Source organism: Prionailurus bengalensis, chromosome X (genome assembly GCF_016509475.1).
Source record: "Prionailurus bengalensis isolate Pbe53 chromosome X, Fcat_Pben_1.1_paternal_pri, whole genome shotgun sequence".
Classification (NCBI taxonomy): Eukaryota; Metazoa; Chordata; class Mammalia; order Carnivora; family Felidae; genus Prionailurus; species Prionailurus bengalensis.
In genome coordinates this window covers 59,127,640-59,155,095 of record NC_057361.1, presented here as the reverse complement: position 1 = coordinate 59,155,095, position 27,456 = coordinate 59,127,640, and positions in this window count along the sequence as shown.

Sequence of the window (27,456 nt, the reverse complement as noted above, 5' to 3'; positions counted from 1 at the left end):
AATCAAAGGATGAATAATATTTTACAAAAATTGAACTAAATGCAAGGCTCTCTCCAATGCCATCCTCAGAAGGGATGGATGGGCAAGACGCAAGGAGAAGATGCCTCCAGAAAACAACAAAAACCTAATTGGAGGTCAATCAATTGCTGGGCTACATGCGTCAAAGCTGAGGTCTTCAGCTTCTGAACACGCAAAGCAATTTAGCGCTCGAGTTCCCATGGCAACTGTGCCCGGCTTTCTCCAGCAAAGACGCTGGAGCCCGGCCTGCGGGTTGCTGGGGGGCTCTAGTTGCTGGCCGCGTGACTTCGCTCAGGCCTGGGTGTTTAGATACTCAGGGACTTTCCATTAACGGGAGTTCTGGATTTGGGCCTAATTGAAAATGCAGTTGCTGAGGAGAGGTAAAACGTATACACTGTAGGTGGAGTGACACAGCAAGGTAGCCCTCCAGGACCTGAAGTTACCTTTCACTTCTCTTTTCCTTCCTCTCCCCGCTGCTAGGAAGGAGCTCCGGAAGCAGGAGGTAGAACCTCGGTGGGAGGAATCCACACCGAGCTGCGCTTTCTCAAAGGGGCTGAAAGAGTGACGGGTACAGACAGGGGAAGGGCTGCTCTCATTAACATTTTTAAAGCCTCAGCCTAATTGATTGCTTTGGCCTCCACTGAAGAAAGGTTGTGTTACCCGAAGGAGGATGCTGGAAGAGGGAAGCCCGGAAGTAGAATGGGGCAAGATCTGTAAATGTCCCCCTCACCACCAGGGGAGAATATAGATGAGTATTCAACTGATCTGGAAGGAGGGAGGACTTTCTCAGCATGAAAAAACACAAAGGAAAATGGCAACATATTTGACAGCATCATTAAAAAAAAATGTTAGCACATCCCAGAGCACAAATAAACCAGAAATCAAAGACAAAATAGAAAGCCAGGAAATTAAAAAGATATTTCCAGCACAGGGCAAAAAAGGTTAATAACTTTATTACATAAAGAGCTGTAAGTAATAAGCTCTTTACCAATAAGCAAAAAGACACACGTTTTACTTGTATAATCAGAAAAACCAATTCTGCTTAAAAAAAGAGGAGTGCAGAAGAACATGTCATTCTCTGAGAGGGAAGCTATTAGGAATCACAGAATGTAGATCAGCTCAGACAACTGCAAAAGTGGCTCAGGGAAGAAAGAGTTTGAAACGTGCTGTTTATTGCAGTGGGGAGAGATGGGGTGGAGGTCTTCTAAAGCTTATTTAAAAGCAATCAATTTAGAACAACCTATTGAAATGGTACTGGAACCTGTCACTGGCATACGCAGGCAGGAGGGCTTGGCTGGCTTCCCGTAGAGAGAGGACTATGGCAGAGAATGTGTTGCAGCATCTTCTTGGAAAGAGGGCTATGGTAATATATCCCAGGCACCTAGAGCAGACCTGGCCCAGCATAAGAAGGTACTCAGTGAGGCCTTGCTGAAGAGTCTGTGAGGCTCTCTTCATGACGACCAAGTCCTCAGGTGGAGTCCCTGGTCCCAAGCAGCCTTCAAGGGACTTACCTGGGAGCATACCTATACTGTGTTTCTGTAGGTGGTGGGACTATTCATTTCTCCCACAAACATTCCTTGAGACCTATTATCTGCTGGGCATGAGATGGGAGTAGAGGAGTAGACCCCCAAATGAGGAGCTTATAACAAAGAGTTCTCAGTCCACTGGGGGAGATAATATGTAACTTGTGAAAGAAGCAGCTTTTGAGATGGGCTTTAAAGGTTGAGTAAGAGTTCAATAGGCAGAGATGTAGTCCGGGCAGGTATAAGAATTGGAAATGAAGGCAAAGAGACGTGAGTGAGTGAGATAATCTCTAAGGCCCTTTTCAGCTCTGCCAATCTATGATTCTGAACTTCAGCTTCATCCTAAGCAACAATACCTCTGTGAAATCATGGATTATATATGCTGGTTATACTGTCCTCTACTATGTAGAAAAAATAAATACATAAGCACTTGAATAAAACAAAACTTTCATTTCACTTAATGCCAGCGGCAGGTGTTCCACGTTTTGGGAAATTGTGCCAATGCTAATAAAGAGCCACTGAGGGCTCTATCTCCAGAATTGAGAATATTGGAAGGGGGAGAGAATGGAGACAGGAAAACTGGTCAGAGGTTCTCATAAAAATCCAGTGATGAAAGGGGATGGGTCCTGGGGTTCCTGGGTGGCTCAGTCGTTTAAGCATTTGACTTCCGCTCAGGTCATGATCTCACAGTTCGTGAGTTCTAGCCTTGCATCAGGCTCCATGCTTGTCGGGCTTCACACTGGCCAGTGGAGTCTGCTTGGGATTCTCTGTCCCTCTCCATCTCGCTCTGTCCCTCCCCCACTCCTGCTTTCTCTCTCTCTCAAAATAAATAAATAAACTTTAAAAATAAAAAACTAAGGGCACCTGGGTGGCTCAGTTGGTCAAGTTTCTGACTTTAGCTCAGGTCATGATCTCGCAGTTCGTGGGTTCGAGCCCTCTGTCAGGCTCTGTGCTGACAGCTCAAGCCTAGAGCCTGCTTCAGATTCTGTGTCTCCATCTCTCTCTGCCTCTCTCCTGCTCGCGCTCTGTCTCTCTGTCTCTGTCTCTCAAAAATAAATGAACATGTAAAAAGAAAAAAGAAAAAAAAAGAAAGGGGATAGGTCCTCAACTCAGAAGAAATGGGGTGTATAGGGAGAAGTGACTGATCAGACTAAGGAACGGGTTCCTAATTCCCAGTTTGCTGAACACAAATCCAAATGAGGCCGAGCTTACATTCAATCCTGGCCATTATATTCTTTTCAACATGGAGGGGTATTGTTTTACATTTCCCTTCCCCAATTTGGGACATATTGTTATGGTTGTTTAAATAAGGTGCCAATCCGACTGGGCAATGGCAGGAAATGTTTCCTCACAGGAAAGGCTCACATCAGTTCCCTGCTGCCTTTTACAAATAGAAATCAAGCTTCCTCCTACAGAGGACAGGAGGGCCAGACCACAATGGCACCTTCAACAGGTGTTAATAAATAAAATTCTCCTTTTTGGTTAGCAGCCCAGGAATGAAGTGTTTGCAGAGGGCCTGGGAGGAGTGAACAGGCAACATGTTCTCAGCTCTGTCATCTGAGCAGTGTGAAATGAAAGCCCAGAGAGATGGGTGGCTATGGGGAGACCACCACATACCTGCCTTTTCCATTTGCAACCTGGAAGGGGCCTTCCCTTTTCACACACTGGAAAGTGACAAGTTTGGAAACCATCAGGGCCATCAGCCCAAGTTGCAGAAGCAGGTGAGAATGTCCTGTGCTCCTGGAGGAAGGGAAGAGTGACATAGGGGAAGGTAGACCATGAGGGGAAGGGTTAGGGAGGATCAGAGAGTAGCTAGATACCTGTCCCATCCCTTCTTACACCCCCAAGCCCACCTTCTTCAGTTGAGACCCCTAGCCTTGTTCCAGAAGTCTTATGGCCACCCAAGCAACTCCTAGCACAGTTGGCTTGGAGGCCTCCCAGCATCTCTGTGGCCTAACTGAAACATGCTTCTCTCCCCACAATTGTCCAAGGCTTTCAGTGCTTGACTTTTCACACAAGAAAGCTTGCTGTCATCCCTACCCTGTGCCAGGCACTGGGGACAAAAACTGGAAATTGGGCCTTCAGTCAGGCATGCCTTAGAATCCCAAGGGGCCAACTTTCTCAGAGGTTAACACGCTTTCATGTTGTTCCTTGTCCCATCACACTGAGAGTGCCACCAAGCCAGAGTGGGCATGCAGTACATATTTCTTTAATTTGTTGAAGGAATTTTAAGCAACAAGAGAAAACAAGATCTATGTTGGCCAAACTCACTTTCCAAAATAGACAGTAAAGAAGCTTTATGTCTGATTTTTTCCCAAGCTGCTGAGATAAATACTGTATCAAGTTCAGTAGAAACCAAGAGGGGCTTTGCCTGGAGGTATCTGGGAAGGCTTCCAGAGAGGATGTCATTGAGGCAAGTTTTGAGGAGTAAATGAGGTTTTCCAAGGGGGAAACAAACACTCTAGCTAAGTGTATGGGATGGAAGTACGACCAAAGGTGTGCAGGTAACAGATTGGGATGTGTGGTTGGAGGCCTGAAAGTAGAAAATTTTGCTAGAATCAGGTGGTAGGAGGTGATGCTGGAAAGGTTGCTTGGACCCATGCTGTGGAGGGCCTTCAATTCCAGCTGGAGGAATAGATCAGGAACATGTTATGGAGAAGAAAATCTTAACTAAGATTGACGTGGCAGTGATGCAGGAGAAGCAAGCAAGGGGGAAGGTAAGGTAGGAGATGACCACGTGGCATAACAGTGTCTGGGACTTGTGGTCACTGCAAGGACAGAGAGGGAGGGCAAGGTGTGAAATGTTGATGATGATGTAGGGAAATAGGGTCTCTTCTATATTACTGGTGGAAGTATAATTTGGCACAGCCATCTTAAGGAGCAGTTTTGTGACATCTACACATACCCCTCATCCCAGCCATCTGACTTCTAGGTACATACAAGATTTCTACATGTACATGGGGAAATATGCACAAGAATGTTCACTGCAGCATAGTTGGTAATGGTGAAAGAAAGAAACAAAGAAAGAAAGAAAGAAAGAAAGAAAGAAAGAAAGAAAGAAAGAAACCTAAGTTTCTATCAGCAGAGGATTTAGAAAAAGAGATTTTATTATTCATGTGATGGTTTACTAAGTAGCCATTACAATGAACAGCTTACACCTGTATGTATGAAAGGAATAGAGACCAAAAATATAGTGCTGAATGAAAAAAGCAAATTTCCAACAGCTACCTCACATAGACTATTTAAAATCCCACTTAGGACAGATTTTAAATGTCCAAAACCAATATTGTACACCTTGTACAGACACATAAACATGGTCTGGCTATGCCTCACAGTCAAGATAATGAAGGACGGGACTGGGGAGGACAGCATATTGAGGGATTTCAATGGTATTCTATCTAATGTGTTATTTTGTGAGAAAAAGAATCGGGCAAATATGAGGCAGATGTTAACATTTGTTCATTTTGGGTGGAGGGTACATGAGCATTTGCTGCATATCCTCTGACTTTTTTTTTTTTAATTTTTTTCTAAGAAAAAGAGGAAAAAGGGAAAGAGAGGAGGGATGAAAGAGAGAGCTGGCCATTACCACATCTAGCAACTAGAAGCCCACAGACTCACACTGAAGGACATCACAGCCACAATCAAGAAAAATAACAGGAAAAATGACCCTACAGTTCCTACTAAATGCCACATCACAGAGCCTGGGCTCAGTGCCACTCTTGCCCGTATCCAGCTTCACTGGCTTTCAGTCAAGAAAACAATAAATAAACAGTGCACGAAAGTGACCCAAGGTGGAGAACAATGATTTGGAGATTTTTCCAGGCCCGGATGCAAAGGCAGTTGGAGAGTGAAACTTACACATATGTTCCCCACATGACAAACAGCTCATCCTTGCAGGGTGTCCAAGTGCCACAGCCAAAGTGGCAGGTCTAGCCTTCGCCACAGGGCCAGAAGTGGAGGTGAAGGAGGAGGGCTTTCAGGAAATCAGAACAATAGAGAAGGACCTGAAATTGAAGGGAATGTAATCTCACTAGAACTAGAATGTAAGCTCCAGGGGGATTTATTTGGGTCTGTTTTGTTCACTGCTGTGTCGCTAGCCCCTAGAACAGTGTCTGGCATATAGTAGATACTCACTAACTCTGTGTTGAGCGAGTGAAAGGGAGAGGTGAATGGCTTGGGGTGGAAGGGAGGAGCCCTGAGTGTGCCCAGCTCTCCTTCATCTTGATTGTTCAAGTGACCAGCTTTCAGATGTGCTAAAGCAGACACTCACAGTGTTTCTAGTGACTTCATACTGCTGCCTATGGTAGGAGCTGGGGACTGGGACTGAGGCATTCACAGAAGAAAGGGTGATGTAGCTATAAAGAAGTGAAGCTACAGGAGGAGTAAATAGTCAGGAGGCTTGGATAGGAAACATCCCTAAGTAACTGAAAATCTGCATGAGTAGGGACAGGTATGGGGAGGTTGTTTTTGAAAGCCAAATGGACACAAGAGAGACTAAGGAAGAGAGGAGGAATCTCACTGCTAGCTCATGAGGGGCCTTTGCACAAATTTGAGAAAGGCTCCTCCTCCTCCTGGATGGACACTTTGGAGAGCTGCAATGCCTTTGGAAGAGGTAGGAAAAGGTGGCCCAAGGATGTAGGGCTTGGCTATTGGAGCTGGGGCTGGATTTTATTCCCCACTCACAGGGCACTCTGGTACAGTGCACAACTTGCAGAACCAAAAGCAAGTGGCCCCAACCCCCAGGTCAGCATTCCGGACAACTGGGTTCTTCATAGTCTCCCATCATTCTGCAGCCTGCTGAGGGAACCGCCACCATCTTGGCTGCCATCCCTGCTTTGCAGCCCCTGCCAGACCTCCTTGCCCTGGACCACAGGCAGGAAGGTCCATTGAGCCAATGGACAAAAATTAGTTCTAGGGTGGATTTTGAATATTACTCTATGTGCAAGGACGCCATCCTATTATCAGGAACATCTCAACTGCCCCAGATGGTACAGGGTTTTCTATTCTCCTGACAAAGGTCAAGTAAATTCCAGGAAGCTAGAGGCCAGAAACAAGCTGCTGCACCCCCTGGTGTTGCCTAAAGGAAATGCTGATGACATTTCTCCTGTCATTCTGAAGGAGAAATGAAAGGCTGCCCAATCACCATCCCCAGTGAGTTTTTTGTCTCTGTCAGAATATCTGCATTGTAAACAGTAGGGATAGAACATTACCAATCTCCCCAAGACCCCGGTGGGATCATGTCACTCCTTCGCAAGCAAGAGAATACAGCTTCCTAATTCTGAGAATGTAGTGGCCATCAGATGAGAACTCTGTCACTCTGCCCCTCTCAGCAACAGACCTACCTGCATCTGCTTCTCATGTGCACTTTTCTCCCCAGGTGGACAGATCCTTTGTTTCTTTCTCAGGGCAACCCCTGACTACTCCTACTCTGGATCGCATCCCACTCTATGAACTACCTTTCCTTGAACCCGAGTGAGGGAAAGTCACTTAATCTCTTTGTGCCTCCACTTCCTCAGCTGTACTATGTGGGGAGAAAACAGTATCTGCCTTATCGAGTTGTGAGGATTGAGTGAGTTAATTCACATACAGTGTTTAGCTTAGTGTTTGCCATATAGTAGGCACTCGATAAATGTTGCCTATCATCATCATCATCATCATCATCATCATGTGTGAAGAGCATAGTTAAGGGCAATGAAGTATTAATGGCACTGACCCAGTCTGGACAACCAGGTCTTAGATGGACAGCTCTGAAACTAGAGTTTGTTTCAGGATGGAGGCCCTACAAAGAAGGCTCTGGCTGCTGCCAGACTGGATCCTGGAGCTGTCAGGGTGCGTTCTTTTGCATAGCAGAATCAACAACCCTTTCCTCTTAAAACTCTTGGCTTCCCTTCTTGCCCCCTTTGTCCTATTTAGACATGTTTTCCTCGTCTGAACTAACTGGGCAACCCAAGGGCTGTTAGCACTAGGAACTGGCCTCAGGTGCCATGTTGCATGAAGACTCAAGGCACACCTTCTCCATACCCAGCCCAGCACCCTGAGCCTCACGGTGGTTGGGAGAAATCTAATAATGGTTCTCATACTCAGACACTTGGAACTCCATGGAACCCAATTTAGGGAAACAATTACTGAGTTTAAAAAAAAATAAAAACAAAACCTTGCAGTCAGGACTAAGCTCAATATAGGCAAAGAGGATTTGGAGAGCAAGAAAAAGACCCCAAAGTGTCTCCTCTGTCATTCAGTGGCTGTTGCCTAAAATTCCACCATTAGAACACTTTGTTTCATGGCCATTGCCATTGTCTCCAGTGAAAATGCAGAGGTCCCAAGAATGGGAAAACAGTGAACCATCTCCAATGTTGATGGCTTCAGTGGAACAGTTTACTTGAGCAATGTCTCTGCAAAACTCAGAAACACAAATGCCAGCTCCCTTCTCTCCCTGCTCGGCCTGCCAACACCTACTGAGAAGTAAAGACTCAAACACAAGTAAGGGAAGCACAATTGTGGAGACCCCTTGAGGGAAGCATGAGGACAACTAGGCTTCTAGATATGGTTTCGGGTTGATGGGAGAAAAGTTGATTAAGTGAGGTGTGTGTGTGTGTGTGTGTGTGTGTGTGTAAGGGGGAAGGAACTAAAGGTGCGACCACATTCCAACTTCATCCACCTTCAAGGTGAACAATAGCTACTACAGTGTGTGCACATCACACTGCATTTTGATTTCAACAAACCTGGAGTTTTAATTCCCACGCTGCCTCTTATTAGCTGTGTGACTTTGGAGAAGTCACTTAACCTCTCTGAACCTCAATCTTCCCATCTGTACAATCCTGATGATAATAATAATAATAACAATACCAAATTGGTAACATTGTTTTGGGGCTTAAATGAAAAATAAAAAAAGATGTGCAACGGAAACTAACCCAGTGCCTGACACAGGGGAACTCATTTATTTGTTACATCTGAATTGTGCTCTGAGCGACAATAGGGGCTTTGCCAGCAATGTAAAGACACTGAGAAGCAGAAACACAGGACAAAGGTGACTCCTGAACATCCTCTGCAGTGCCCATCCTTGAAATGTCCCCAGAGAAGAGAGCGTAATCTTCAGACCAGGATTCGGGAGCAAGAATCCAGATGGCATGGCCAATTTATCAGTGCCACCAGACTCTCAACTTTAATAAGCTTTCTGCATTTGTAACCACAGGAAGAAGAGGAAATGGTCCAGATTCCCTAGGGATAATGAGCACTGCCAGCTCACTTTTACATTGGCCAAGTGCATCGTGATCATTCTGATTAGTTTGTTCTAACTTCAGCCTTCAGGAGGCACAGGAGTATTTTTCTCTTTGTTTAACGATGTAGCAGTTGGGAAGCACAAGCTTTCGGCCATTTCCAACACTTGGCCTGGTCAAATCCCTCTTCTAGGGATGTGGAGTTGCCTTATTGCTGTTAGAATGTCAGGGATGGCTTTTTAGGGTCTAGTGCCATTCAATACTTTTCCAGGAAGATAGGCTACCTGGTGTTGTCTAAAAGGCTCTGTCTTTTACCTATCAGATGGGGCTGTGGGCCGGCCTAGGAGCAAAGAAACTCCAAACCTTAAAAGGTTAGGAATGCAGGGACCAGGGAGTTAGGGAAAACGGACCAATGAAAGTGCTTAGCAACATCCAAGGACCAATGGGGGTGAGCCCCTCTGTTTCCATGAGGCAGCCTTGATTTTCACTGGCTGTGAAGGTGAAACTGTCTCCCTAAACTGGGGAGGGGGGATCTGCAGCTCTGTTTAGGTGCTTATACCTGCCAATGGAGGGGCCTTAAGAAAACTGGGGGAGCTCCCACTCAGGCCTTTAACATTAGTAAGTTCTGAGCCGTATCAAAAAAACTAAAGCAGTTTTTAGCAGACTTTCATTTTTGCCAGGTCTGCACAAGTGCAAATTGTGGTCTGTACACAATATAAACAGACACACATGGTCATCTTAAACCCCTGAGTGAAGAGAGAGCTATTTATATGTTGGTACCTATGCCAGGACTGTCTCAGTCAGCAAGGATGATCAAAGATATTCTGCCCACTCAACCTGGCCTAGCTCTATAATCCACATGAACTCAGCCTGATAGGGCACTAGGGGTTCCCTCCTCAGCAAGTGGTATGAGAGGACACTGCAGATAGTGTGTGCTGCCCTGGGCATTGCATCTGAGGCTGGGAGTGAGCTGGGCCCCAGAGGCCATGGGGGATTTCCACCTTTCATTGCCCCTGCACCTCACCATGAGGGGCTGGTTTTCCTGACCATCCATTGTGCATGGGGCCACTGTCTTTGGTCTCTCCAACAGCTCCACTGCACAAGAGACCTAGTACCCAGTTCTGAGCCTCAGCTGGCTGCTGGGGTGACAGTTGGCAGTTCTGGCTCCTGCCAGCCCCTCCCTTCCCTTAATGTTGGATCTCTGCATAGATTCCCTAGCTTTCGTAGGCCTGTGAGATGGGCAGCTAGAGTCCCACTGAATGCCAAGGACTACTATTGTACCCTGCTCCCTGCATTTCCCAGGTAAGTGCCATCTGTACAAGATTTGCCTTGAGTTTTCCCCATGCCCCTTAGACAGTGTACTCAGACTGCTTCTCATGCTCTAGCTGAACTATTCTTCAATTTTTTTCTTTTTTTTTTTTGAGTGGGGAGGGGCAGAGAGAGAGAGAGAGAGAGAGAGAGAGAGAGAGAGAATCCCAAGCAAGCTCCACACCCAGCACAGAGCCTGACATGGGGCTTGATCTCATGATGGTGAGATCATGACCTGAGCCGAAATCCAGAGTCAGACTCTCAACTGACTGAGCCACCCAGGCGCCCCACTGTTCTTTGGTTTTAGCACCTAATATGTGCTAGAAACTGGGAAGGTTGCTGGGTCTTAGTTGTCCCTGGCCCTTCTGCCCAGTGGCAGCTTGGACCCTGATGGCCCCATACCCCACGTGGGAGCTTCCAGAATGCTCTACAGCCAAGGTCACATCATTTAGGAAATTTCCAAGAGCCACTCTCCTTGTGCAATCTCTAAAGTTCTTGGGGGCCCAAACAATGTCAAGGGGTGACTGGGAGAGACACCCTGACAGAGATACTGGTTGATGCTCATGCTTACAGGAGCTTGAGTTCTTGTTTAGGGAGGAGCACCTTCTCTTCCACTCAACTGGGGAAGAGTTCCAAAACTAGGAGGAATCTGAATTCACTCTGCCATTCTAAAGTCTCGTCTCTGGTTGTGTCAGATGAGCCCCAATCATGTGAGAATCCAAAAAGGCACAATGTCCTCCATTGCTACCATGTTTGCCCTGAACACCTGCTTCCATTTCTTTGGATTCCTGATTTACACTAGTTTCCCTCTCTGTTCCAGAAGCCCTGCTTGGAGTTCCAGTCTGTTGAGACTAAGATTGACTTGTGTCCCCTCGGCTCCACCATTTCTCTTCCATGACCACAGTATCGGCCATACGTCTCTGGAACTGACTCCCTGCATTCCTCCCAATTAACCTGGTAGCTCCTTAAGGACAGGTGCTCAGCCTCATTCATTGCTGTATCCCGTCACCACACAAAGAGTGTGTGACACAAAGGAGGGCCCAATAAGTGTTTTCAGAACAAATACATGCACTCAACTTCAAGTGTAAGACTAACCTGGTTTCTTCACAGTTTGCTCAGTTTATTTTGTACTTGCAGAATCTCTACTCCTTTCTAGGAAAGATCTTACCCAAAACTTGGAGTTCCATTTGCCTGGAGTGGGAAAGGACAAGGGCTGATACAGGCCCTAGGTGAGATGGAGAGCAAATCAAAATAATGAACTGTGTGTGGCCCAAGAGGGACAGAGACCACACTGGTAAAGAGGGCGCCTCAGGGAGTCTGATGCATGCCAGCCTCTGAGAAAAGGAACAAGCAGAGTAAAGTGTGCACAGGGACATTTAAGAAGTCATTTCTAAGGGAGCAAAGTCTAATGGAAAGAGTATAGGCCTGAGGCCAGAGTGTGTAGGTCAAACCCCAGCTTTGCCATTTACTGGGTGACCTTGGGCAATTTCATAAGGAAATTTTTCATTGCCCAGTTTCCTCAGATGTAAAATGAGGCAGTAATATTGTCTGCTTCACTGAGTTAGCACAAAGATTACAAATAATACATAGCCAACTACCTTATAGCATAGGTCATTCTTAATAAATGGCATATGTTAATACCATTAGCAACATTTGGTACATGATTGATATTCACACACAAAATGTGACCTGGTTGGATTTGCGGAGGCCCAAGTGATGTCTTCAGGGGTCTTCGTGTGTGTAGGAGGGTTACAGTTTCTGGAAAATTCATTTTAGGATAGTAAATGAAGTGACAGTGAACTGGCCATTTAGAAAGGGGTATTTAGGTTTGCTGGGGTTGAGAAGTACTGGAAACATGTGTTTCTGTTCCATGTGCATGCCCATCTCCTCCAAGTCAACTGTGGGCACCGCAGTGGCAACACTGATCCCAACTCTCCTCTCTCCTCTGCCCCACCACTCTGCATACCTATCCCATGCCTGGCACAGAACAGATGTATGAGTGAAGAGGGTAACCAAAGAGTTCTGAACAGGAGCTATCTGGCCTGGGTCTGTGAGAGCCCTGAAGTGCATGTCTGCAGCTGCTTTGTCCATTCATCCGTTCGCTTACTCAATGAAGCACCTACAGTGCACCAGGTCCATAATAGGTCCATACCTTCAAGCTAGGCCCAAGGCTCCCTGTTCACTCTTCATGTTCTTGCAGCTCCTTCTGTTAGCTCAGGGATTGTCTTCTGGGTCGGACACTCTGCTCAGCTTTGAATTTCAGCCTCTTCCCAAGATTCTGCCACTTAGGTGCTCCCCACTGACTCCTACCATTACTGCTTATAAATCGTGTGGTCCTAACCCCCTTCCCCACTCCAGGACACCCCACCCCAGGCTGGCCCTAACACTTCAGGCCCTTTCTGGCCTGAAAAGGGAGTGAGGACCAACACACACACACAAAGAAAAAACAGAGCAGTTGAGTCCAGCTCTCAGGAAGTTGATGAGGGGCAAAGTGAGGGCATGGAGAAACAGTGAGGCTGGGAAGTCAGCTGGTGACAGTCCTCTCCTAGACCTCTCTTGGGGGGGGGGGTGACCTGCAACCACCAACTTCCCACAGAAGCAGCAGTGAGGGCTGCCTGCCACTGCATCACCACACAAGCTTGGAGCCCTGGAAGCAAAGCTTCAGGCTTTTGTTTCAGAGACTAGCTTGCTCTGCCAGATGGTGTGATTTGAACACACTCTAGCTGTTTTTCTGCTGAAATCACAGAGATTAGGAATCACAGAAGGGTGAGTAGAATGCACGTGACAGGGGCCGAGGGCGTGGCTTCATCCATGATGCCTCCAAGGCCTTTGTCTCCAGGAGGGCCTCCAGAGTCCTCCAGTCACCACCCCGGGCCAGTCTACTCCCTCTTACCTGAAAGAAAGCACTTGGGATCTGTGGCAGCTGTTTCTGTCAGAGCTGGCAGGCCTTGTAGGGAAGCCCAGAACTGAAGGGAGAGGGGGAAAGAGAAGGCAAGCAGCATCCTGCGTGGGCAGCTTCTGAGAGACCATCCTCGCCTTGTCCTTCTTGTACTCCTGTTTTTCATCCCATCCCCACCCCTAGCCTGCTGAGTATCAATAGCTGTGGGCCAGAATCAGATGAGTAAATAAGTCAGACACTAAATATTTCAACCCAGAAAGGGAAAAAGGGAGGGGATGTGAAATCCAGCCCCGATTTTCTTCTTCTCCAACTTCTTGGATCTTATTTGTGCTGTCTTCTGTTTTAAAGATGGTTTTGAAAGTCCAGTGGATATATTTCTGCATCACCCAGGAGTCGGGCTATTTGTGGAAGGGCAGGGCAAGGCATCTGACCTTGGCTTTTCTTTCCTGCTCCCTTCACATTATAGTCATACCACAGGCCACTAAAGAGTAGGCATGTTTTGATGGTGTAGCTTACAAATGCAAAATAATCATCAATGTTGAAAAGTGACACTATTTAATATTAAAACAAAATCTGAATTTCTGGCATCTCAAAAAACTGGAAAATATGGCAACCTGGGTCAGGAATTCCAGATGAGAATGAACACAAAAGCTTAGAAGCAGCTGTCCCCTTAGACAAGGTGCAAACTGTCCAATTTTCCACAGTCCCCACTTCTTGTGGTGCTTCAGGCATGGGGGATCACTTATCATGCCCGTGCTTGTCTTTGTTTGTACATGACCTGCTTCACTCACGTATATTCACTTCTTGGGCCTTGTCAGCATTTTTCAGTTTAAATCCCTGATTTACATCCAGCTACTTATTATTTCCAAAACACTCCTCCACATTTGCCTTTATTCCACCCTCTGTGTGGAACACTACCCACAGCCTACCTAGAAAATGGTTACCCATCCTTTAAGATCCAACCAAAACTTCATATCCCCATGAAGCTTCATGCAAGCAGAGTTGGGGATTTCCTCCTCTAGATTCTCGCGGCATCTAGTCCAAGGTTCCGTCATTATTGTTTACCCATTGGATTATAATGATATGTTTATATGTCTGTCTCTGCTGCTATGCTGTGTGTTCCCCAAGGGCAGGGAATGGGTCTACCTTATCCTTGAATCACCAGCTCCTAGTGCGGGTGTGACACATAGGAAACACTCAAATGCTTGTTAAATAAATGATGACTGGCTAGTGAGATAAAAAGGGGGTTATGAAGCATCCACCCAGTATAGATAATGGCTGTCCCTTTATGGGTCTAGAGGTAAGTTGGCTGGCACCTGAGTAGTCCTAGTTTCCCTGAAGTGGTAGCTATGTGAAGTCAGTCTCATTTGGCACTGAGTGCTTGGTGTAGAGTCTGACACACTCCAGGTGCTCAGGGACTAAAAGAATTGAGTCCATCTGACCAAGGAGAATGACACTTGAACTTCAGTTTGGGTTTGGAGTGCTCCAAGGGCCAGTTTACCTCACTCTGGTTTAGAATACTGCCTTCAGCACAACTTAGCTCTGGGTCCCTGGGCAAGTGACTTAACCTCCCTGAGGTTCAATATCCAAACCACAAAAAAAATGGAAATAAAAATACTTCATTACAGAGTAGATATGAGGAGGTAAACAAGGTACCTCTAGACCAACTGACATGCCGCAGTCAGTTAATATGTGTTTGGGCCCTTTGTTAGTCTGGATTAGTAAAAGAGTATGAGTGTGTGAGAATTAGTGGGTATGTTCAATAAAATGTGGAACTGCATAGATATGATCTGTGTTCCTATATAGCTCTGAGTCCTTGGGATACCTTCTCAAGGAAAGATTAGGGCACATCCCTTAAAAGGAAGAATCTTGTTTGAGGATGGTCATCAAAAGCTCCAAAGAGTACTAAGCTTAATTCCTCCATCAGAGGCTGCCCATGGGCACAGCAGAGCTCTGCCCCGCCCCCACTCCCTTCCTATAGTGCCCACAATGCCCCTAGGTATGAACGCTACACTTTCTTAACCCATTTTGGGTTGCAGTTTCCTCATCTATGTAACGGGAATGGTAACAACTGCTTGAAAGGTTGGGTAGGTAATCTAAAAGCACTTAACTTGGTGTTAGCGTACAGAGCAGAAGCTCAATAAACATTAGGGTTCTTTCTCTTCCCTGGAACCATAGGACTGCAGGCTAACACATGAAAACTGGCAGAGGAAGGGACACTGAGTGTGTATTGTACTCTGAAGGGGATGGGCATGAAAGTGACAGGTACAGGAGGAATTTTAATAGGGCCATGATGAGATGAGACTGAAGAATTGAGAATGGATGCAGAAGATGCATGGGTGAGTCCAAAATGTGAGGGTGGGTGGGTTTCTGACTGAGTCCTGAATACCGACAACAACTTCACATGGCACCCAGCTGACCTGATGCAACCGGCAACCATCTAACCTAAAAGGCCCAGACTGTGGTTAACCAATGTTTCTGAGATTTCCCACAGACACCAAATGGGGATTATTGATTGGAAGTGTACCTGCCACTGAACTTGACTGAACTCGAAGTAGTAGTCTTTTTTGAATGGTTCAAAAGATATTTCATAGTGGCATTGTTTATAAACAGTGAAAAATGAGAAGAAATGTAAATGTCTAACAACTGGAGAATGGATAACTAAATTGTGGTACAGCCATTATGTGGAATAGTATACAGCAATAAAAATGAATTAATTATAACTCATGTATCAACATGGATAAATATTTAAAAAAGAAAGCTACAGAAGAATATGTATGCACAGTATGCCAATTATATAAAGTTTTAAAACATGCAAAAATAATATGTATTGTTTATGGATGCATACATATGTGGTGAAAGTATAAATACATGCATGGGAATTAGAAACAGATACTGGCTTTTTATAGGCTAGGATGGGGTAGAACTCACAGCTAGATCATGATAAGTTATTTCTTAGCAAAGATGTGAAGCAAAGGTGGCAAAATGTTAAGATTTGACATTTGTCTCTCTACTTTGCTAAATGTTTGAAAGACTTCATAATTTTGAAAATTCATGGCAACAAAGGGTCTCAGGCTGCCCCTGCCTCATCCTTTTATACACACTCCTTTGTTGAGAATCTGCTGCAACAGGCATGAGACTGGTGGTATATCATGTTTCTCATGACCATAAATCATTTATGACATTCATACAACCCTGGGGAAGGAAGTACCACTTTCACCTCATTTTATAGAGGAGGCACTTTAGACTCAGGTGAAGTGACTTGTCCAAGGACAAAAAGTGCAATTAGATCCCAGGCTCCCAGGCCCCACTCTCATACCCTGCACCTAGAAATATGAGTCCTATGCTGCCAAAGAAAACTGGGATTCTTTGAGCTTCCTGGTGCTTTGGATTCTGTGTTAAAACGATTGATCAGCCTTTCTCAATCTTTCACCCAGTGGCAGAGGCAACCCAGGTCTGGCATCTCCCACCCCTCCACCCAGTGACAGAAAGTGGTCTAGGCAGACCTTTCCTTCACTGGTGGCACTAGCAGAGGTTGAGTGGGAGCCCTGTTCACACTGGGTTTCCAAGAGAGTTGGCTGGGTGAGCCACTCTCTGCTTTGTAGCCTTGTATCTCTCACTGTTTACCAAGAGCAAGAAGCCTGGGGACTCACCATCTGCTACCACTGGACCCCTAGGAATCAAGTAGGAGCTCCACAGGCATCTGTCCTGGAAAAGTTTTCCTTCTTCACAGGTCTGGTGTCTCCCACCGCCACCTAGTAGTATCAGTCCTACAGAAGTGCACTCTGTTCCTGTGGAAAGCACCAGTTGGATGAGAAAAGTAGGCTAGAATAGCACTGCATGGGCTCTGAAAATGAAATTGTCATTGGAACCACAGCCCACAGAAGTGGGCTGGACCTACCTATGAAATCTATACAGAATGATTCTCTGCTAAAATAGAAGATTAAAATATGATCCAGATTCTCCTAACATAATATCTAAAAGGTCCAGTATACACACAAAAAATCACTCATCATATCAAGAACCAGGAAAATCACAACATGAATGATAAAAGACATATGCCGATGTCTTTTGGCATATGTCAGATGTTGGCATCAATGAATAAGAATTTTAAAGTAGCCATCATAAAAAGCTTTAACAAATACTTTTGAAAAATAAAAATAGAAAATCTCAACCAAAGTAATAGAAGATAAAAAAGAACCCAATAGAAATTATAGAACTGAAAATACAATAACAAAAACTCACTAAATAGGCTCAACAGAAGAAAGAATATGACAGAGGAAAGGATCAGTGAACTTGAAGGTGGAACATAGAAATTATAGATCCTGAATAGCAGAGAGAAAATAGACTGAAAACACATGAACAGAGCATCAGAGAACTGTGGGATAATAACAAAAGATCTAAGATTTATATCATCAGAGCCCCAGAAGGAGACAAGAAATAAAGTGAGACTAGAAATAAAAGTGAAAGCTCCCTAAATTTGGTAAAAGACATAAGCCTACAGATTCAAGAAGGTAAGCAAACCCAAATAGCATACACCCAAAGAAATTCACACCAAGAAAAGTTATTTAAAAACTTCTGAAAATTTAAAGACAAAGACAAAAGTAATCAGAGAAAACAATCCATTATCCACAGTGGACAAACATTTCAACTGAGCAAATTTTTCATCAGAAATCATGGAATCCAGAAAAAAAAAGTAGCACATTTTTTAAGTACTGAAAGAAAAGTGCTGTCAACTTTGAATCCTACATCCAATGAAAATATCTTTCAGGAATGAAGGGGAAATCAAGACATTCTCAGAGGAAGGAAAGCTAAGAGAATTTGTCATCAGGAGACCTACTCTGGGAGAATAGCTAACGGAAGCTCTCTAAACATAGGAAATGATTAAAGAAGGAATTTTGGAACATCAGGAAGGAAGAAAGCACATGGTATGCAGGAATATGAATAAATACAGTAGGGTTTTCTTCTCTTAAATTTTCTAGATTATGTTTCATGGTTGAAGAAAAAAACTATAATACTGTCTAATGTAGTTCTAAATATATGTAGAAGAAATATTTAAGACAATTATAAATGGAGGTAGGTTAAAAAGTCATAAAGGGAAGTAATATTTCTATACTTCACTTGAACTGGTGAAGTGACAACACCAGCAACTGTTTATAATATAATATAATATAATATAATATAATATATATAATATAATTCCCTACAGCAAAGTTATACAAAGAGACATACTCAAAGACACTACAGATACATCAGACTAGAATTCTAAAAAGTGTTCAAGTAACCCACATGAAGACAGGAAAAGGAAAACAGAAAACAAAAAATAAAGTGGCAAACTTAAGCACTAACATATCAATAATTACAGTAAATGCAAATGGTCTATATATTAAAACTGAAAGATACAGATTAGCAGAGTGGACTAAAAAACATAACTCAACTACATCTTGTCCACAAGAGACTCACATCAAATATAACAATATACGTAGGCTGAAAGGAAGATGATAAAAGATATGTCATGCAAACATTAATTTTAGAAAGCAACAGAGACTGTATTGATATCAGATAAAGGAGACTTTAGAATTAAGAAAATTACAAAGAAAAAAAGACATTACCTATGATGAAAGGATACATCCACCAGGAAGTCAGCAATCCTAAATGTGTATATAAAAAATAATAGAGCTGCAAAATACAAGAAGCAAAAGCTACCAGAGCTGAAAGCAGATATAGGTGGATCCACAACTATAACTGGGGACTTACAAATTCCACTTGCAATAATTGATAGACCTACTACACAGAAGAACTCAACAACACAATCAACTCATAGGATCTCACTTACATACATAAAACACTCCACCCAACAAGAACAGAGTACACATTTTTCTCAAGCATTCATGGAACACCCATTAAGATGAAGTGTATCCTCAATACATTAAAAATATCTGAGGGGAACCTGGGTGGCTCAGTCAGTTAAGTGTCTGACTCTTGATTTCGGCTCAGGTCATGATCTCACAGATGTGAAATTGAGCCCCATGTCGGGCTCTGTGCTGGATGTGGAGCCTGCTTAAGATTCTATCTCTCCCTCTCCTTTTGCCCGTCCTCTGCTTGTGCTCTCTGTCTCTCTTTCAAAACTTAATGAATGATTTTGGTTTGAATGCTCCTGGTTTGCAAACTGTCTTTCTGGTGTGTGCACAATAAACTTCTACTAATTGCTACTTCAAAACAAAAACAGAAACAAAACAAAACAGAATGAATGAATTAATGAATAAATATAAATATTTGAAGTCATATTGAGTGTGTTCTCTGACTATAATGGAATCAAAATTAAAATCAATTTTAAAAAGACAACAGGAACATCTCCAAGCATGTAGAAATTAAACAACACACTTCTAAATAATCATGGGTCAAAGAGGACGCCTCAAAGAAAAAATTTAAATACACTGAACTTGGTAAAAATTAAAATACAACATACCAAATTTGTGGGATCTAAAACAGTACTTAGAGGGAAATTTATGGCACTAAGTGCTTATATCAGTAAGGGGAAAGGCCTTAGATCCATAATTTGGAAGTTCCTTCCCCAAGAAAGTAGAAAAGAAAAATAGACCCAAAGCAAGAAGATTTAAGGAAAGAATAAAGATAAGAGCAGAAATCAATGAAATTGAAAATGAAAAAGTAACTGAGCAAAAACAATGAAAAAAAAGCTGGCTCAAAAAAAATCAACAAAATTAATAAACCTCTAGCAAGACAAACAAAGGTGAAAAAGAGAGAAGACACAGATCATCAATATAAGGAATAAAACAGGGATATCAGCACAGATCCTGAAACCATTAAAGATAGAATAAGCAAATATTATGAACAACTTAATACTCAAATTCAACAGCTTAGAAGAAATGGACCAATACTTCAAAACCACAAATTACCAAAGCTCAATCAAGAAATGGATTGTCTGAATAGTTCTATGATTTAAAAAATTGAATTCAAAATTTGAAAAGCTTCCAAAAAGAAATCTCTAGGCCAAGGTGATTTCATTGGAGAATTCTACCAAACATTTAAAGAAAAATTAACACCAATTTTACACAGTTTTTTACAGAAAATAGAAAAGGAGGGAACACTCCCCCAATTCATTTATGAGGTCAGTATACAGACCAATGGCACAAAATAAAGAACCCAGAAACAGACCCACAAAATACACCCAACTGATTTTGACAAAGGTGCAAAAGTAATTCAATACAGGAAGGATAGCCCTTTCAACAAATGGTACTGAAAGAATTGAGACCCACAGGCAAACAAACGAACAAACACCCAAAATCAAATCAAAATGAAACAAAACAAAAACACCTCCAAACAAAACAAAACAAACAAACAACTTCAGCCTAAACCTCACACTTTACAAAAGAATGAATTAACTCAAAATGGGTTAGAGAAAATCTAAGGTGAGACAAAGAGTTCTTGGACTTGATGCTGAAAGGACAAGGCATAAAAGGAAAAATTGAAAAATTTTATAAATTCAACCTCATTAAAGTTAAAACTTTTTGCTCTGTAAAAGCCCATGAAAACACAAGTTGCAGAGTAGTGGAAAGTATTTGCAAACCACATAGTTAACAAAGGACTAGTATCTAGAATACATAAAGCACTTTCAAAACTCAAAAGTAAAAAAAAAATGAACAATTCAATTAGAAAATGGACAAAAGCCATGAACAGACATTTCACTGAAGAGGATATACAGATGGCAAATAAACTCATGCAAAGATGTTCAACATCATTAGCCATTAGGGAAATGTAAGTTGAGGCCACAGTGCAGTATCACCACACCTATCAGAATGGCTAAACTTATGGGAATGCAAGCTGGTGCAGCCACTCTGGAAAACAGTATGGAGGTTCCTCAAAGAACTAAAAATAGGGGCACCTGGGTGGCTCAGTCTGTTAAGTGTTGGACTTCAGCTCAGGTCATGATCTCGCACTTCGCACTCTGTGACTTTGAGCCCCACATCAGGCTCTGTGCTGACAGCTCAGAGCACGGAGCCTGCTTCGGATTCTGTGTCTCCCTCTCTCTCTCCCCTCCCCCACTCGTGCTATGTCTCTCTCTCTCAAAAATCAATAAATGTTAAAAAACTTTTTTTAAAAACCTAAAAATAGAACTACCCTACGACCCAGAAATTGCACCACTAGGTATTTATCCAAGGGATACAGGTGTGCTGTTTTGAAGGGACACATGTACCCCAATGTTTATAGCAGCACTATCAACAATAGCCAAATTATGGAAAGAGCCCAAATGTCCATCAATGGATGAATGGATAAAGAAGATGTGGTATACATAAATACACACACACACACACACACACACACACACACACAATGGAGTATTACTCGGCAATCGAAAAGAATGAAATCTTGCCATTAGCAACTACATGGATGGAACTGGAGGCTATTACGCTAAGTGAAATTAGTCAGTCAGAGAAAGACAAATATCATATGACTTCACTCATATGAGGACTTCCGCATGTCTGCGTCTCCCTCCAAGTGTTAAATTACCTGAACTCCTTTAGAGATAGAACCGTGGTTTACTCATGTTTTTGACTCTAGAGCTTGCCATGAGGTAGGGGCACAACTGATGTCTGGTGCACGGACAAAAGAAATTAGAGATCACTTTAAATCCTGTGAACAATTCTCTCCTCACTAAGGGGGCTGGACCTGGGAATATTTGAGAGCACGCCCTTACCGGCACCCCACAAGGCTGGGCTGGGTAGACAGGTGGACCTGGCTCTCTTTGATACTCCATCACAACCACTGGTGTGCTAGAGCCAGTTTGTCCTTCCTCACCGGAGCCAATTGTTAAATTTTTAGAATTTTGCAAGCCAATTATTAAACTGTAGCTTGAAATCAGCCATGGTGGGAATATTTATTCCACAAAAATTGGCAGACACTACAAAGCCCAGCACCCCCACTACACACACCAGAACTGGCTGTTAAACATTTACCAGTACACCACTGAACACAAACACTTGGTTGTAGCTCTTTGGGACATGTAAATAAAGAACACCAAGGGGAAGGGGCAAAAGTGAGCCTTCTGTGGTGCTTTAGATGTTCTATACTTTGATCTGGGTGGTGGTTACACACATGTATACGTATGTAAAAATTCATTGAGCTGTGCATTGACAACTAGTGTACTTTATGCAATTTACTGCGTGTATGTTTTCCTGAATGAAAATAAACTCCCAAGGTACCCAAAGAGCTGTGGATTGATCCTGGATGCCCCCTGCAGAGATCCCACTTACAAAGATGCATGATGAGCCCCGGCCATATTGATCTGCGTCACAGATGATGCAGCTCTGTTCAGCGCATTATCTATTGCACAGGAGGGGGCAAACGTGGTACAAGTAGCTGCTGGCATCAGGAATCCGAATCCCTTAGCATCTTTTCTTTGTCACTGTTGCTGTCATCTCTCACCTACGTTATTCCTGGCCCTGTGGCTAGAGATGGTGCTGTTTGCTGACGGGCAGCATGACTCACTACTCAGCAGATCATTCTTCTAATTAAGTGGAGAGATGGATGGATATTTTCCCATACTTGGGCAGAAGCCTCACTCGCTTGGATCTTTTTACTGGAGTCACTCAGCTTTACATTTCAGGGGAAATTTTCTCCACTTAAAAGAAAATAGTACACAAAAGCTGCTGCTCCCCTCAGATGATGAGACTTGTAGAGAAAATGGAGAGGAAAAATTTCTCAAAAATACACACTCACCAGGGAGAGGAAGCAACCTTTACTGAGTTTCTTCCATGAAGTTGTTCTAGATGGGAAGGCCCAGCTCCCTATTTTATCTCTAGAATGCTGGCTGGCATTTAACCTTTCCAACACAATCCCCCTGCTCTCCCTTCCCCCTTCCCTTCAGCAACCCAGCTGAACAACTTGCTTCAGGCAGCTGCTTTATTCTGGGAAGGAATGACAGGAACTTGCAGGCAGAGCCTGTGATCCAGGAAGTGGGCATCACACGTGAGAGGGCAGAGGGTCCTACCTGCAAGAACAGGAGGTCTGGCTCTGTGACAGCCCTTCATGGGAGTCAGGAGCAGCCATGGTGGGATTTGAAGGGTGAACAAGGGATAATAAGTTTGCAGAGTGTCAACATCATAGCCTCGAGAAATCACACAGTCCATTCCCCATCTCCATTCCAGGCTCAGAAATAACCCCTCAGATAAGCCTAGCTCAAGCCCAAAACGGCCAGAGTGCAGTGTAGACAGATATTGCTAGGCAGGTTTGTTTTTTAAGTAGGGTGGTGGTAGTTCCTGGCAGTCCCACTCAGCCCCTCTTAGCCAGCGTCACGAAACTCACACATCCACTCACCCTACTCCCATTTCTGCCCAAGCAGGGTGAGCAGGCCTTAGCATTGGTCTCATTGCCCCTTCACTGTATTCATTGGGCCCTTATGCAACCTGCCAGTTATGAGACCAAGCCTGAATCCCAATCCTACTAGGATAGGGTTATACTTCTCACCCAGCTTTTGCCAGACTTTTTTCATAGGAGCTACTTCCTATAACACACACACACACACACACACACACACACACACACACACAGAGAGAGAGACGCGTGCCTGTCTGTGCCATGCCTAAGCCTTCCACATCCAACGGACCACCTAAGAACCGGTATTCACAACCCCACCCCTTCCTCAACAGCCTAGGTGGCTGAGATCCCAGAAGGCCTCCTGCCCAAATTATGACAACTCACTAAGTCAAGAAGAACAGTCCTCAGATGTTTTTGGCAAATCCAACCAATGCTTGGCCCACATTTGATGCTGAAGGCCCAACCAGGGGCCCAGCTCTACCCCTAATGTCTAAAGATGCACCTGACTGCCCCTTCTGCCTGGGAGGGGTTAGGCTAAACTTTTGCATCCCTGCTGATTCCTGATCTTCAAAGTCCTCCCCAGTGGTTGAGGTCATGTTTGGGGCTCAGGCCCAAGTCTCTTTCAAGAGAAAACAATTGTCAAGTGAGACTTACCTACTCTAGTGCCAACAACATCAGCACTTATCATGCCCTCATCAGGTCACCTGAGTGCACTAGAAGCTGGTGCCTCTTCCACTCTCAAATGGGCTGGGATGTGGGTGAGGGAAGGGAGGAATAGAGACCTGGCAAAGGAGGTCAGGTGGGAGGACCAGCTGCCATATTGGGTTGTCAGTTTTTCCACATAGGCAACGGGCACCAATAGGCATTTAACAGATGTTTGTTGAATACATATACAAATAAATGCATGCATGAATCCTAAAATATATAGGGAAAACATTCTTGAGCTTACAGAAATCTCTATCACCAGCCCAGTTTGCCTTCTCTACCTCTTTCTTTGTGTTCCCATCTTTCAGGTAAGTATCATTAAGTCCTTTTCTCTGAAGTGTAAACTGAGTCATTAAAAATTAAGAACCTTGCTTGTCATCATCCCAGAAAGGTGAAAACAAGCCCAAGAAGACCTTACAATGGCTCCTGAGCCTCGACAAATGCAACTCGAGCAGACTGAATCCCATTTACCTCATCTGAGAGGTTACATGCCACCAGAGTATCATGGACAGACAGATGGCTGGGGCTGGATGTATTCCCATTTGCCTTTCTCATGGGGTTCCCAGCACCTCTCTGGCTTCAGTTCCTCCAGCAGCAAACTCAACACTCTACAGTCCCAAACTCCCACCCAGCAGGGGTTGAGTAGGCAACTCACAAGTGGGGCAGGGGGACAGGCTGCATGGACCAAGCCTCTCTGAGCCTACAGACACCCGAACACAGAGCCCCTGGCAGAATCACAGAGAGGACTGTGGCCAAAGCCTATCCATCTTCTTCCTGACTCAGTTACCAAGGTTCTTGGAGGTCCTGAGGGCCCCCCTCCCATTTCCCACCAGGTCCATATTGGACTCCCCAGACCTCACTGAAAGGGCGAAGGTTAAAACGTCCCAGCCACGTACCTAGTCATTCCAGCAACTTGCCCAGCAGTCCTCCAGATCGTGTGCTCGGGAGCTGGAGGAGGGACAAGGTGAGAGGACAAGGCTGCTGGGGAAAGCCCTGGGCTCCGTAACCTCCTGGCCAAGTTAACAGACTTTCCAAACTAAGGCCGGAGGAGGGACGAGCAAAGGAGAGAAAGGAAAGGAGGCAGGACCAAAGCTAACCCTTTCTTTTTTCTTCCTAAACTCAATCCAGATTCGCCTTCTGAGGGTTGCTTGAAACTGATCCCCGCGGCTCTGACTCGTCCTTTCTTAAAGACATAGTCTCCACTTTGGGGCGGGTCGGGGGGAGGGGAGAGAGGAAAATCTCACCTAGACAAAATATGTCCCAGAACAAAAGATGGGGGGAAGGCAACACGATCACAGAACCCCAAATGTCCCACACCTGCACTCTTGATTCAGACTCAGAGCTAGAGGGTTCTTTGACATTCTCTCAGAGCAGCCCACTCAAGACCTCTTCTGGGTGACTCAGGAGACCCTGTTAGAGACACAGGGCCATGGTGGGGAGTTGGTCAGTTTCCAGGAACTGGAAGATTAGGAGCCAAAGCTGAGTGTGGGAAAAGGAGCACAGGATGAGGAGTCCTGCCTCTACCACTGCTCCCTATGTCACTGAGAACAAGTCACCTTCCTCCTCTCTGCCCCTGTTTCCTTTCTTGACATGTGAAAACATAATAATCACAGCCCCGCTGAGCTCCCAGCTTGCTGCAGTCTCCTGTTACAGCAGAAGGCAGCACCCTTGGGGACCTGGTATCTGATCCCGGTTCTGCTCTGGCTGCCAGATATTTACATGGACTGGAGTTGGGACCTTCTGCTGTGTTAGGTGAAGGTGGAATCTGGGTGTGAGCTTATGAGTGGGTAGATGGGGAGCCATTTTGTTTGTGTCTGGGAGAAGGAGGAGGAACAGACCGTCTCCCAGGTTCCTTGCAAGGTGTTAGCAACCCATCAGAAGCTACCATTCGAGGGCACAGAAAGAGGCTGCGAGCACATCCTCATCTTGCCTTCACCCCCATATTTCCCATTTCCTTCTGTGGGAAAACCACCTAGGACATCATCCTGGTGGGGCCTGGAGCCAGGCTCTGGCCCTGGTGGCTCCACTGTAGCTCTTTCTTACTGTGGGCTCCAGCTCCTCTTCCTCCCTATAGCTGCCCACTTCCTCTCCATGCCTGGGCTTCTGTTCCTTTTCATCCTGTCTGTAGAGCAGGGCATGGTCTCCAAGCTTCTGCCTCCTTACTCATTGTCCCCAAAGAGCAGCACACGGCCCCATTTCCTTTTGAGGGCATAGCTCTTAGCTGTCTCTGCATTAGAATCTCCTGAAGAGCTTTGGAAAAAAGCTCCTAGTCGAGCCTCATCCCTGGAGTCAGGTCCTGTTAGTCTGGGGGTGGGGGTGGGGACTGGGCACTGCCATCATGAAAGCTCTGCAGGTGATTTCAATGTGCAGTCAGAGGTGTGAACCACAGATTTGAGGGTTTCTGCTGCTTACTACATCTGGGAATCAGGGCAAGGGTGATCAGATAACAGGTATGGGGAAGGACAAAGGGTCAGCATCTCCCAAAGTTCTTCCAGAAGCCCCAGGCTCCCTCCATGCATCCCTCTCAGGAGAAGATAATAGCAATGGCTCACACCACAGTGTCAGGCACAGTGCCAAAGGCTTTTTGTGTTACTTCACTGAATCCTTACCACCACTATCATCTTAGGAGGTACCATTATCATCCTCATTTTATAGTTGAGGAAATTGAGGCATCAAATTGGTCTGTGAGTGTACAAGGGGCAGACCTGGGATTTGAACTCAGGCATGCAGCTGTCAGCTATTATTTTGCATCCCTCTGGGTGCAGTAGCATCAAGCCTGGTAATGTTCTCAGATGCTCCCCTTCTCCCTGGAAGTGCCCTCAATCTATACCTCACGTCTGAGGATGCTCTGGGGCTGAAAAAGTAGTGTCACCTAGTGTGCATTCAGGTGTCCTTTGACTTTGGGGGTCATTTGTATTTGAGGGAGCTGCATTTGAGGGCTGACATTAACCTTTCAAGGAAGACAGAGAGCTGCAGTAGTTACAAAGTGGACTCTGGTCAGACACACCTGGATGCATGTCCCAGCTTGGCCACTTACTTGATGGTGACTGTAGAGATAAGGCTCCTTCCTTGCTAGTCTTGGTTTCCTCATTTGTCAAGTGGAATAATCATACCCAGCTCATGGGGCTGCTGTGAAAGCATATAGGTGAAGTGCCTGGCACAGAGGGGTGCTCAGTGCACATGCTTCCCAAGTCTTCAGCCTACCCAATATCAGAAGAACCTTCTAGAGCATGCTGTGGACCCCTTTGGCGACCTGATGCTGCCTTTGTACACTTTCTTGGAAAAAAATGCTTTTTAAAAAATGTTTTTAATGTTTATTTATTTTTGAGGTGGGGGGGAGGACAGAGAAGAGGGAGACACAGAATCCGATGCAGGCTCCAGGATCCACGCTGTCAGCACAGGGCCTGACACGGGGCTCGAACTCACGAGCCACGAGATCATGACCTGAGCC